Raw genomic sequence first — 13,885 nt, 5'->3', positions numbered from 1 at the left:
TCCCAAATTCTTTTTATGAAGCCAGCATCATCCTAATCCCAAAACCATAAACACACAACAAAGAAAGAAAAATACAGGCCAATATTGCTGATGACCATAGACTCTAAAATCCTCAAAAAAAATTAACAAACCTCATCCAATAATACACTGAAAAGATCACACAACATCAAGTGGGATTCATCTCAGGGATGCAAGAACGGTTCAATATTCACAAATCAATAAACGTGATAAATCACATAAACAAAAGGAAAGAAAAAAATCACATGATCATATCAATAGATGGGGAAAAAGCATTTCATAAGGTACACCATTCATTTATGATAAATACCCTCAGCAAACTGGGAGTAAAGGGGGTATACCTCAATATAATAAAGGCCATATATGGATAACCTACAACCAACATCGTGCTCAATGGACAAAAACTAAAAGCTTTCCCTCTAAGATCAGGAACAAAAGAAGGATGTCTGTTTTCACCACTTCTATTCAACATAGTTTTGGAGGTCCTAGGCACAGTGATCAGACAAGACAAAGAAACAAAAACATCCAAATTGGAAAGCAGGAAGTAAAAACTGTCATTGTTTGCAAATGACATGATAGTGTACATAGAAAATCCTATAAACTCCACCAAAACACTACTTCACCTAATAAGTGAATTTGCCAAAACAACAGGATACAAAGTTAATATTCAGAAATCAAAGGCTCTTTTGTACATCAAGAATGAAATATCAGAATAAGGAATCAGGAAAAAAATCATATTTGCTATAGCAACAAGAAAAATAAAGTACCAAGGATTAAACTTAACAAAGGAGTTAAAAGACCTGTACTCAGAAAACTACACAACACTGAAGAAAGAAATTAAGGAAGGTATGAATAAATGGAAGCATATACTGTGTTCATGGATTGGAATAATTAATATCATCAAAATGTCAATACTACCCAAAACAATTGTTACATTTAATACAAGCCTTATTAAAATAACAATGACATATTTAACAGATATAGAACAAACATTTCCAAAATTTATATGGAATCATAAATGACCCCAAATAGCTGCAGCAATTTTGTGAAAGGAGAACAAAGTAGAAGGGATCATAATACCTGACATCAAACTGTATTACAAGACCACTGTGATCAAAGCAGCCTGGTACTGGCATTAGAGCAGACAGGTAGATCAATGGAACAGGATATAGAACCCAGAAATGAACTCATATCTCTATGATCAATTAATATTTGAGAAAAGAGGCAGAAGCATAAAATGAAATGAAAATAGCCTCTTCAATAAATCGCATTGGGAGAGCTGGGCAGCTACATACAAAAAATTGAAATTCGACCACTAACTTATACCATACACAAAAATAAACTCAAGATGGATAAAAGAGTTAAATAGAAGTCGCAACACCATAGAAGTCCTAGAGGAGAACATTGGCAAGAAACTCTCAGATATCCCACGCAGCAATATTTTCACCAATATGTCTCCTAGAGCAAGGGACAAAAAGAAAAGAATAAACAAATGGGACTTCATCAAAATAAGCAGCTTCTGCACAGCTAAAGAAGACATCAGCAAAATGAAAGGGGAACCAAATGTATGGGAAAATATATTTGCCAATGGTACCTCAGACAAAGATTTGATCCCCAAAATATGTAAAGAACTCAAACAACTCCACTCCAGGAAGACAAACAATCCAATTAAAGAAGAGCAAAGGACCTGAACAGACATTTCTCCAAGGAGAACATACTGATGGACCAGAGACATATGAAAGGATGTTCATCATCACTAGCCATCAGTGAAATACAAATTAAATCCACGATGAGGTTCCCCTTCACACCAGTCAGAATGGCCATCATAAACAAATTAACAAACAACAAGTGCTGGTGAAGTTTTGGAGAAAAGGGAACCCTAGTACACTGTTGGTGGGAAAACAGACTGGTGCTGCCACTGTGGAAAACAGTTTGGAATTTCCTCAAAAATCTAAAAATGGAGCTATCTTTTTACCCAGCAATTCCATCGCTGAGATTATACCCTAAGAATCCCGAAACTCGAGTTCAAAAGAACCTACATATCCCAATGTTTACAGCAACACAATTTATAATAGCCAAGTATTAGAATCAACCTAAATGCCCATAAATAAATAAGTGGATCAAAAAACTGTGTCACATTTACACAATGGAATACTATGCAGCAGAAAGAAAGAACTCCTACCCTTCATGACAGCATGGATTGAGCTGGAGAGCATTATGCTATGTGAAATAAGCCAGGCAGTGAAAGAGAAATACCATATGATGTCACCTATAAGTGGAACCTAATCAACAAAACAAACAAGCAAGAATAATTTAACTAGCAGCATTGAAGAAAAAAACATACCAACAGTAACTAGAGGGGATGAAGAATGTGGGTAACAGGGAAAAGAAGGGGAAGGGCCAAGTCAAGGAAAATGTATAAAACACTGATGGACAAAGCCACAATAGGTAAGGATTGAGGGTGGGGGTGGATGAGGCAGGGGAAAATGGTGGCTGGAAAATGGAGACAACTGTATTTGAACAATAAAAAAATAAATTAAAGAATTTTTGAAAATGTTGTCATTACTAGTAAAACTTACACTTAATGGAAATTCCAAGCAGTAGGTCTTCATTTACACACTGGAAAAAACAAAAACAGGAAGCAATAACAACAATGGCTACTAATGGAAGAGAAATTTGGAAAGCATTGCATGTCAGTTGTATGAAAAAGACCTAGTGGGTAGTGGAATTAAATTTCTTCTATTTAAAATATATATTTATCAATTGCAATTTACATTCAATATTATATTGCATTAGTTTTGGATGTACCGCATAGTGTTTAGACAATCAAAATTCTTCTTAACTGAAATGTATGATCTCCAAATCCTTACTCACAAATACCACCTGTAATGTCTAACAACATCCATTAAACCTGTGACTTGGTGTTCTGGCCTCAGGCTAGAGTAATAAAATCAAGGCATCTTCTAAATCCTGAGTTGGAAATCCCAAACAGGGAGAAGTGGGACCTTGGATGAGATATTGCTACTTTTTTGTACCTGACTGGAAGTAATAGTGGTAATGTGGTGGCAGATGGGAGAAGATAGCTTCAACCCAGGATAAAAGACACATTTTCATCTCTTCAGAGATCAGATATGACTTCCTATGTGTATTGTTTAAATTGAGACTTTGTTATTATTGCTTCAACAGAGAAAGAATGATTTCATTAGGTGCTTTCCTGTCTTCTTTCTCTAACATCACTTTCCCTTCATTTTCCGTCTTTTGTCTCACATATCGAAATATAGGATAGCAAGAAGAGCTGGGATTTTGAATTTGGATAGGCTTAATATCTAAACTTCTTGAAGTTTTGGTTTCTTTGTAGTCATCAACTTTCATATCCTCTTAGTCTGTTTCTTTGTCCTGACTTCCTCACCACTTCTTTTTCTCATGACTTTCCTCTGAGTCTAGGTCCTTGTCACTTCCTTTAAGAATCAATTTATTGGAAAATTATGCCCTGGCTGGTGAAGGGTTGCTGGTTCAATTCCAAGTCAGGACACATGCCTGGGTTGCAGACCAGCCCCCAGTGGGGGGCACATGAGAGACAACAACACATTGATGTATCTCTCCCTCTCTTTCTCCCGTCCCCTTTCTCTAAAAATAAATAAATGAAATCTTTTTAAAAATAATTAGTTTATTGGAAAATTTAAAGTGAAATGTCCTTTGACCCAGTGATTCCATTGCTGGATATATATCTGAAGAAGCCCAAAACACTAATTCAAAAGAACAAAAGCACCCCTATGTTCATTGCAGCATTATTTACAATAGCCAAGATATGGAAGCAACCCAAGGGCCCATCAATAGATGAGTGTATGAAAAAGCAGTGGTACATACATACAATGAAATATTTTTTGGCCATAAAAAATTATATCTTACTATTTGCGACAGCATGCTTGGACCTAGAGGGTATTATGGTAAGTAAAATAAGTCAGACAAAGACAAATACCATATGATATCACTCATATGTGAAATTTAAAAAAACAAAATGAACAAACAAAATAGAAATGAACTCATAGATGCAAAGAACTGATTGATGTTTGCCTTAGAGGAGGGGAGTTGAGGGGCTGGGTGAAAAAATTGAAGGGATTGAGAAGTACAAATTGGTAGTTACAATATAGTTGTGGATATGTAAAGTACAGCATAGGGAATATTGTCAATAACATTGTAAAAATTATGTATGGTGCCAGATAGGTACTTGAAATATCAGGAGGATCACTTTGTAAAGTATATGATTATCTAACCACTGTGCTGTACACTGGAAAGTAATACAAAATAATATTGAATGTCAACTGTAATTGAAAAAAAATAAAAAAATAATCCGTTTATTGGCAAAGATGTGGAGAAATCAGAAACTTTCATAAACTGCTGTGGCAATGTAAAATGATATAATCACTGTAGAAAATAGATGGTTCTTTGACAGGTTAAATATAGAGCTTCCATATGATCCAGCATCTCCACCTCTAATCATATACTCAAGAAAAATGACAACATATGTCTACACAAAGATCTATACATAAATTTTCATAAAAATATTATTTATAATAGTTCAAAAGGGGAAGCTATCAAGTGCCCATCGGTGGATGAATGGGTAAATAAAGTGAAGTATAGCCAAAAAATGGACTACTATTCAACAATAAGAAAGACAGATGCACTGATACATGTTATAGCATGAATGAAACTTGAAAGTAGCATACTAAGTGAATGACTACATATTGTACAAAATTCCACTTATATGAAATTTCCGCAATAGGTACATCCATAAAGGCAGAAAGTAGATTAGTTATTGCCAGAGACTTGGGAGAAGATGGAATTGGGAGTGACTGATAGGTACAGGGCTCCTTTTTGGGGTAGTGAAAATAGTAGATTACTATTTTAGTAATTAGATTGTGGTGATACTTGCACAACTCAGTATGAGTGAATCTTATGGCTTGTGAATTATATCTCAAAAATATGTTAAAAGAGAAAATATGTGTCACATTTTCACCCTTAACAATGAACAGCTATATCAATCAAGTCACTATACCTGGATTGGAATAATAAAGATTTCCATTAAGACTATGGTTGGTTGAATATCACAAAAGGATGGACATCTATAAACATTATTACTTTTTAGATTTTGGTCAGGAAAAAGTCTGTTAAGATCATCAACCAAAATGGGAATTCGGATATGTATGAGTTCATAGTCTGCACTCCTAACCCGCTGTTCTCTTACTTCTAACTTTTAATAAGCACAACTATCAAATAAATCATTAACATTCATTTTTTTAAATCAGTATAATTTACTACATTAACAAAGTGAAAAGGTATACCCTAGACTGGAAGAAAAATTTGTGAATCATACGTCTGATAAGGGTCTTATAAAAATATTCACAATATATAAAGATAAATGAAGTATATCACTCTACACCCACTAGGAGTGTTATAATCAAATGAACATATATCAAGCATTGGCAAGAATATGGAGATGTTGGAATTCTCATACATTCTTAGCAGGAATATAAAATGGTTCAGTCACTTTGGAAAACAATCTAGTGGTCTCAAAATGTTTAACAGAGTTACCATATAAATGAGCAATTCTACTCCTAGGTATATATCCAAGATATTTCAAAACATTGTCTGTATATAAACTTTCCCCTAAATGTTAATAATGGCACTTTTCATGGGCATAATAGCCAAAACATGGCAATGACCCAAATATCTATCAAAAGATGAATTGATAAATAAAATGTTATATAGCTATATCATGGATATTATTTAAAAATAAAAAATGAAGTGCTGGTATATGCTACAACATGGATGAATCTTGAAATCATTATGCTAAGTAGAAGACAAAGATTGGGGGGGTGATGAAAATATTATAAAATTGATTATGGTGATGGTTGTATACTCTGTTAATATAGTAAAAACATTGAATTGTTCAATTGAAATATATGAGTTGTATCTAAATATGTAAATTATATCTATATAAAATTGTTATTTAAGAAAAGGATCACTCTATCTACTTCTAACTAGGTGTTATTATAAATAGTGCCATTTTTAGGAGCCACAGAAAGACTCCCTGGGATTGACATTTCTAACCAGAAGGAAATAATGCAATGTTAGCTTAATAAAAACGAGTTTTACTCCTTGAACAAATTCTGCCTCTGATTCATAAGTGGTATGAGGAAAAATTTTAATTATTTTGAAATGCCACATGCATATGATTAAATATTTTTTACTGGTAGTAAGTGATATACAGTGTAAGGTTTCCTTCTCATCTACTGTCTCTAGTGTCCAGTTTCTTCCTGAGAGGCAAGTAACTATTCTTATCCATTTTATTCACCTTCCATGTTATAAACACATAAAAACATGCCTTTGAAAAAAACAACCATAAAATGTAGTTCACTCTACACACTGCTCTGCACCTTAGTTTTTTCACATAAAATTCTATTTTGTAGAGTGTTCTGTATCTGCTATTCCAGTTATCCATTGAGCCGTAAGAAATAACCTCAAAAGAGTGACTTAAAATAATAACAATCACTTATTTAGATCATGAATCTGGGGTTTTCTGAACTCAGGTAGGCAGTTCTAACTCAGGCTCTCTCGTGTCATTGTAATCAGATGGTGATTTGGAGTAGAATAGTTTTATATCTCAGAGGCTTCATCACTTATGTGTCTGGCACCTGGGGACAAGAACTGATTCCTCCTCATGCATATCTCCGTTCTTCTCTGTCTCTTCTTTCATCACCCCTCTCTTCCCTCTTCTGCCCTTCCTTTCATTATGTTAGCTTCATGGCAATCATACTTCATGCATGATGACTAAGTACTCCTAGAGTAATTGTCCTAAGAAAATCTTGCAGAAACTGCCTGATTTTTATATCCTAGCCTCAGAAGTCATGCACCATCATTTCTGATTCATTTTATTTATTAAAGTAGTTGCAAAACTCCAGCTAAGTTCAAGGGGATGGTGGCACAGATTTTGTGCCTTTTGATTGGAATGATGAGAATTTTTCAACATGTATTCATTCTAACACATCAAATGATGTAGAGATATTTTTTGTTTAATGACTGCATGATATTTCACAATATGAATGCACAATTATAGAATCAATCCCCTTTAATGGACATTTATATTGTTTCTGTCTTTTGCTACTGCAACAATGTGCAATATCTTTGTGCATAAATCTTTGAAAATATTGTAAATATATTTGCAAAATAAATTTATCAAACTAGAGTTGCTGGACCAAATGAAATGTGACTTAAAAGACTTTACATGTCCACCAAAAGTTTATAAGGGTGTTTTTTCCACATATTCTTGTCAATGCAATGTATTATCAAAACTCAATCTTGGCTTTACATTTGTCCCATTGAAAGACATTTTCAGTCTCCTTTTAACTGTTGTTCATTTTCATTTTTATATTAGGTTGCTGATCTTATTCTCATTGACTGATAGAGATATTTTGACAGGGAAAAATCCTATAATACACAATATAGGAAATAATGACAATAATTATTCAACGTGTAGTGGTATTGTTTACTTTAATCATGCTAGGAAAAAGAGTCAAGAAACAGGTACTTAGTAACCATTTCACTTTTTTCATGAGTACCTACTTTACATTAGTTTTAAGACATATACATATGTTCTTTAAATATTGATTTTTCCCATTCATTCTCTTCTTTGGGAACTCTTACTACACATGTAGTAAGATATTTTCATTCTATGCTCTCTGTCTCTTAATCTCTCTTACATAGCCATGCTTGATGGCATCTTTTTCCCCAATTTTAAATTATTTTTATTTTTCAGTTACAGTTGATATAAATTATTATATTAGTTTCAGGTGTACATCCCAGTGAGTAGACATTACTTACTAAATGATAATCCTGATAAATCTCACATCCATCTGACACCATACATATTTATCACAATATTATTGACTATATTCCCTATACTGTACTTTACATCCCCATGACTATTCTGTAACAGCCAATTTGTATTTCTTAATCCCTTCATTTTGGTAGTGTCTTTAGATTTACCTTTCAGTTTTCTAATTCTCTTTTTGATTCTATCAAGTCTGCAGTTTTAGTCTCATGCTCTACCAACCAAAGGAGGAATGGTGATGGAAGTAGTCTTGACTTTAGTAGGTAAACACAAAATACAATATTCATATGATGCATTATAGAGTTGTATACTTAAAACCTATATAATTTTATTAACCAATTTAACTCCAATAATTCAATAATTTCTTTAAAACATTCATCAATCCAAAAATGCACTTCAATAATTTCAGCCTGCCATAGTCCTCCAAAAGAGCTAACTTTAAATTATATATCTTTAAAGAATAAATGTACTCTTTTTCTGATATGGCAAAAACAACATTATTGTGAGGAATGTTTAATCATTTTTTTGTAAACACTTGTGATAGTTATGCAAATTTTAGTTTTAATTGTTCTATAGCTAATAAATCCTTTACAAGAAAAAAGTCCTCTGTTTAATCTATTCATAAACATTTTAATTTCAAACACTATCTTTTTAAGTTCTAGTGTTTCCATTAGTGTCTTTATTAAATCTGCCTGATTTTTAAAAGTGCCACATTTTATGGTTCTGATTCTCTTTTTTATACTGTTAATCTTTTAAAATTTGTTTTATTCAGCCCTGGCTGGTGTGGCTCAGTGGATTGAGCACTGAACTGTGAACCAAAAGCTCACTGGTTCAATTTCCAGTCAGGGCACATAACTGGGTTGTGGGCCAGGTCCCTGGTTGGGGATTGAGGGTAAGCAAGAAGCAACGAATTGATGTATCTCTCACACATCAATGATTCTTTTCCTCTCTTTCTTCCTCCCTTACCATCTCTCTAAAAATAAATAAATAAAATCTTAAATTTTTTATTCAATTTATTTAAACTAAAAAAAAATTTCACCCATTTCTCTCTCCCCCACAACCTCCTGCTTCTTGCAACCACCAATTTTTTCTATGTATCTATGAATTTGTTCTTTTACTTATTGTTGTTCAACTACATTTGTCCCCATTTTCCCTCCACAATTCTCCTCTGCCTTACCCACCCCCATCTCCCACATTCAATCCTCTTCCCCCCCCCACTGTCTTTGTCCATGGGTCTTTTATACATGTTCCTTGATGACCCTTCCCCTTCTTTCCCCCATTATACCCCTCCCACTTTGAATCTAATTACTGTCAATTTGTTCTTTATTTCCAAGTCTATGGTTCTACTTTGCTCACTTGTTTGTTTTGCTGTTTAGGTTTCAGTTATAGCTGAGGTCATATGGTATTTCTTTTACCACCTGGCTTATTTCACTTAGCATAATGCTCTCCAATTCCATCCATAATGTCCTGAAGGGCAGGAGTTCTTTCTTTCTGCTACGTAGTATTCCATTGTGAAAATGTACCACAGTTCTTTGATCCACTCATTTACTGATGAACACTTAGGCTGTTTCCAGCACTTGGCTATTGTAAATTGTGCTGCTATTTTCTTCCCTTTTCACATATCATAATGTCTTTGAGGTCCATCCATGTTTTCTCAAATGTAAAGATGTCATTATTTTTATGACCAAATGATATTCCATTATATATGATTCATTATGTATTGTATTATATATAATTATATTTATATATAAATAACAATTTCTTTATCCATTTGTCTGTCAATGGACACTTAGGATTTTCCATATCTTGCTTATTGTAAATAATGCTGCAATAAACATGGCAGTGCATTATGAATTATTGTTTTCATTTTCTTCAGATAAATACCCAAAAATGGAATTAATGGATGACATTGTAGTTTTATTTTTAATTTTTGAGGAACCTCCATATTGTTTTCCATAACGGTTGCACCAATTACATTCCCACCAACAGTACACAAATGTTTCCTTTTTGTCCACATCCTTGTCAACAATTTTTTAAAAAATAATGGTCATTCTAACAGGTGCGAGGTAATATCTCACTGTGTTTTTTAAAATATTTTATTTATTTATTTTTAAAGAAGGGGGAAGAGAAGGACAAAGAGAGGGAGGGAAACATCAATGTGTGGTTGCCTTTCACGTGCCTCATACTGGGGACCTGGCCCGCAACCCAGGCATGTGCCCTGACTGGGAATCACATTGGTGATCCTTCGGTTCACAGGCCAGCGCTTAATCCACTGAGACACACCAGCCAGGGCACATTGTGGTTTTGATTGGCATTTCCCTGATGATTAATGATATTCTGCATATTTTTATTTACCTATTGGCTATCTATATGTCTCTTTTGGGAAAAGTATTCAGATCTTCTGTCCACTTTTAATTGAATTTTTTTGTTTTGATATTGAGTTGTTTGAACTCTTCATATATTTTGGATAACAGATTGCAATTATTTTCTCCCATTATGCAGGTTGTCTTTTCATTTCATTAATGGTTTCCTTTACTATGCAGAAGTTTTTTAGTTTTCTATAGCCTCACTTGTTTATTTTTTATTTTTATTATTGTTTATACTGTTACAGTTTTCCCAATTTTTTAGCCTTTTGCCTCCCTCCACCCAGCTTGTCCCCCACTTCTGTAGACAATCCCCACATCATTGTCCATGTCCACATGTTCTTCATATATGTTCTTTGACTAATCCCTTCACCCTCTTTCAAACACTCCCCACCTCCTCTCTCCCTTCTTACTGCTGTCAGTCTATTCCATGATTCAATGCCTGTGGTTCTATTTTGCTCATTGGTTTATTTTGTTCATTAGATTCCTCTTATAAGTAAGACTATATAATATTTGTCTTCCACTGATTGACTTATTTCACTTAGTATAATAGTCTCCAGTTCCATCCACACTGTCACAAAAGGTAGGAATTTCTTCTGCTGTGTATAATTGTAGTAATCCATTGTGTGAATGTACCAGTTTTTTGATCCATTCATCTACTGATGGGCACTTAGGCTGTTTCCAACTCTTGGCGATTGTAAACAGCGCTGCTATAAACATAGGGGTGCATGATTTTTATTTTGAATTGGTGTTTCAGGATTCTTAGGTCATATTACCAGCAGTAGATTTGCTGGATTATAAAGCAGCTCCATTTTTAATTTTTTGAGGCAATTCAATACTGTTTTCCACAGTGGCTGCATCAATCTGCATTCCCACCAACAGTGCACTAAGGTTCCCTTTTCTCCACATACTCACCAGCACTTGTTGCTTGTTGATGTGTTAATGATTGCCATTTTGGCAGGTGTGAAGTGATATCTCATTGTGGTTCTAATTTGCATCTCTCTACTGGCTAGTGATGTTGAACATTTTTTCATATGTCTATGTGCCTTCTCTATGTCCTCCTTGGAGAAGTGTCTGTTCAGGATCTTTGCTCATTTTTTAGTTGGATTCCTTGTCTTCCTGGTATAGAGTCATGTGAGTTCTTTATATATTTTGGATATTAAACCCTAGCCAAATGTATTATTGGGAAATATGTTCTCCCATGCAGTTGGTTCCATTTTCAGTTTTTTGTTTCTTTTGCTGTGCAGAAGCTTTTTAATTTGATGTAGTCCCATTTGTTTATTTTTTCCTTTATTTCCTTATTTTTTCTTTTGTTGCTTTTGTGTTTAGTATCAGATTAAAAGTATCATTGTGATGATCTGTCAAGGAGCTTACTACTAATATTTTCTTCTAAGAATTTTATGGTTTTGAGTCTTATATTAGAGTCTTTAATCCATGCTGAGTTACTTTTTATATATGGTATAAGATGGTAGTCCATTTTTTTTCTTTTGCATGTACCTGATTCCTTTTAGATAGGAATCATATTTAGAAACCAAGATCTGTGCACTCTAGCAGAGAAAGCTTGCAAATACTTTATTCTACATATGTGTATGTATACAACACCACACATATATTTCTATGTATGCATGTTGTGCACACATGTGATAAATATACATCAATATCTCCAATTTAAATCCAAAATTCAAGGATTCTTTGCATCATTTCTTCTTTCTGTATTTACAAATCACTTCTCTAACACTGAGAGACAGAGACATGATCAATACTCTTGTATATAATCAATCTCCTGACCATGCTGATGCCCTCCTAAGCCCATGACCACAGTGCCATTTCTTCAGCTCACTGGCTCCTCAGTCTTGTCACCTTGTAAATCTCAGCCACACTACCATGTCCAAGAGAAGAGGAAGGAAAAAGTAAAAGGTCTTCCTTACTAATTTCAATAATTTACATGTACTTGTTTTGCTGTTTTAAGGTATACAATCATACAATCTGTGAAAAATAAAAACTTCAGCTTCTCCTTTTCAATGTTTTTCTTCTCACCCTTGTCTATTTGCACTATAAAGTACCCTCAAATAATGTGAAGTAATAGAGATGATAGTGGATATATTTGTTCTATTTGTAGCTTTAAAAGAAATACTTCTAGAATTACTACACCATTAAGCACAATTGGAATACGTGAGGGAGAAGAGAATGGAATAGAAGAAGAATTTGACATGCTAACAATAAGGTCTTTCCAAACTATATTATAGATGTAAATCTCAGACCAAGAAACTTAGAGAATACCAAGCAAGAGGGATACCAAACACAAACAAAAAATAATAACTACACCTATACATGTCATATAAAAACCAGAAAACTAGAAAGTGTTGGATAGTTGAAGCACAAGGTATTTATTAGGGTGGTGAAACTACTTTGTGTGACACTGTAATGGTGAATATATGACATGCTGCTGCATTTGTCAAAACTTATAAAATTTTATGACACATAATGAATCTTAATATATGCAAATGAAAAATCACTTAGTTTGTCAGGAGAATGCAGAAAGGAATGCACACTGTGACATGAGACTGTAGCTGTATTATCTGTATATGAAACAACTTCATTGAAGAGAGTGGGAAAAAGAAGCTAACATAAGTAACTTTGAAAATGAGTAGAATTTGGGGGCATTCCCCGTTCTGGTCTGGTCAAGTGTTTCTGCCGCTTACTGAGGCTCCCCGGGTCATGGTGCCGGCCTGACTGAGTAAAGGAAGTTCACATGAAATGAATGAAGAACAACTTTTTCCTGTTGTTCAAGTGCAGGGGCCTTGTCCACAAAGGGAAGAGAAGAAAAGACAAAAATGGCTAAATTCGTGATCCGCCCGGTCACAGCTGCTGACTGCAGTTGACATCCTGTGGCTAACCAAGGAACTGGCTAAATATGAGTACATGGAAGAACAAGTAATATTAACCAAAAAAGATCTGTTGGAAGATGGTTTAAGAGAGCACCCCTTCTACCACTGTCTAGTGGCAGAAGTATCCAAGGAGCACAGCACTTCAAAAGGACACAACATTGTTGGCTTCGCCATGTGCTATTTTACCTATGACTGACTCATGGATTGGCAAACTCTTGTATCTTGAGGACTTCTTCGTAATGAATGATTTTAGAGGCTTTGGGATAGGATCAGAGATTCTGAAGAATCTAAGCCAAGTTGCAATGAAATGTTGCTGCAGTATCCTGAACTTCCTGGTAGCAGAATGGAATGAATCACCTATCAACTTCTACAGAAAAAGAGGTGCTTCTGACCTCCCCAGTGAGGAGGGATGGAGATTCTTCAAGATCGACAAAGAGTGCTTGCTAAAAACAGCAGCAGAGGAGTGAGGAGTGCTGGTGCAGACTACACCTTCCATTCTATTTTAGGAAAAGTTCTCAACTTATCTTGCTTTCTATCATGTTTGTAGTGAGATAATAGAATGAGCACCCATTCCAAAGTTTTATTACCAGTGGAATTGTTGCATGTTTGAAATGTGGTCTCTTTAAAATAGCAATGTAGTTGGAGTCTGATTTACCCTTGAACATCTTTTGATGAACAACAGGGTGGTGTGATTTTAATGTATATAAGAAAACTTCATTCTTGTG

The 13,885-nt window shown here is 34.4% G+C and overlaps 1 pseudogene; it reads left to right on the top strand.

The window, feature by feature from the left end:
- The first annotated feature begins 13,106 nt into the window (after positions 1-13,106).
- Positions 13,107-13,786, top strand: LOC129073307 (diamine acetyltransferase 1-like; annotated as a pseudogene).
- Positions 13,787-13,885: the final 99 nt, after the last annotated feature.

Source organism: Pteronotus mesoamericanus, unplaced genomic scaffold, assembly GCF_021234165.1.
Source record: "Pteronotus mesoamericanus isolate MK-2021 breed Mesoamerican mustached bat unplaced genomic scaffold, CSHL_Meso_final contig_40, whole genome shotgun sequence".
Classification (NCBI taxonomy): Eukaryota; Metazoa; Chordata; class Mammalia; order Chiroptera; family Mormoopidae; genus Pteronotus; species Pteronotus mesoamericanus.
The sequence above is the reverse complement of the archived record's forward strand: the minus strand, read 5'-3'. Positions and strand labels throughout refer to the sequence as shown.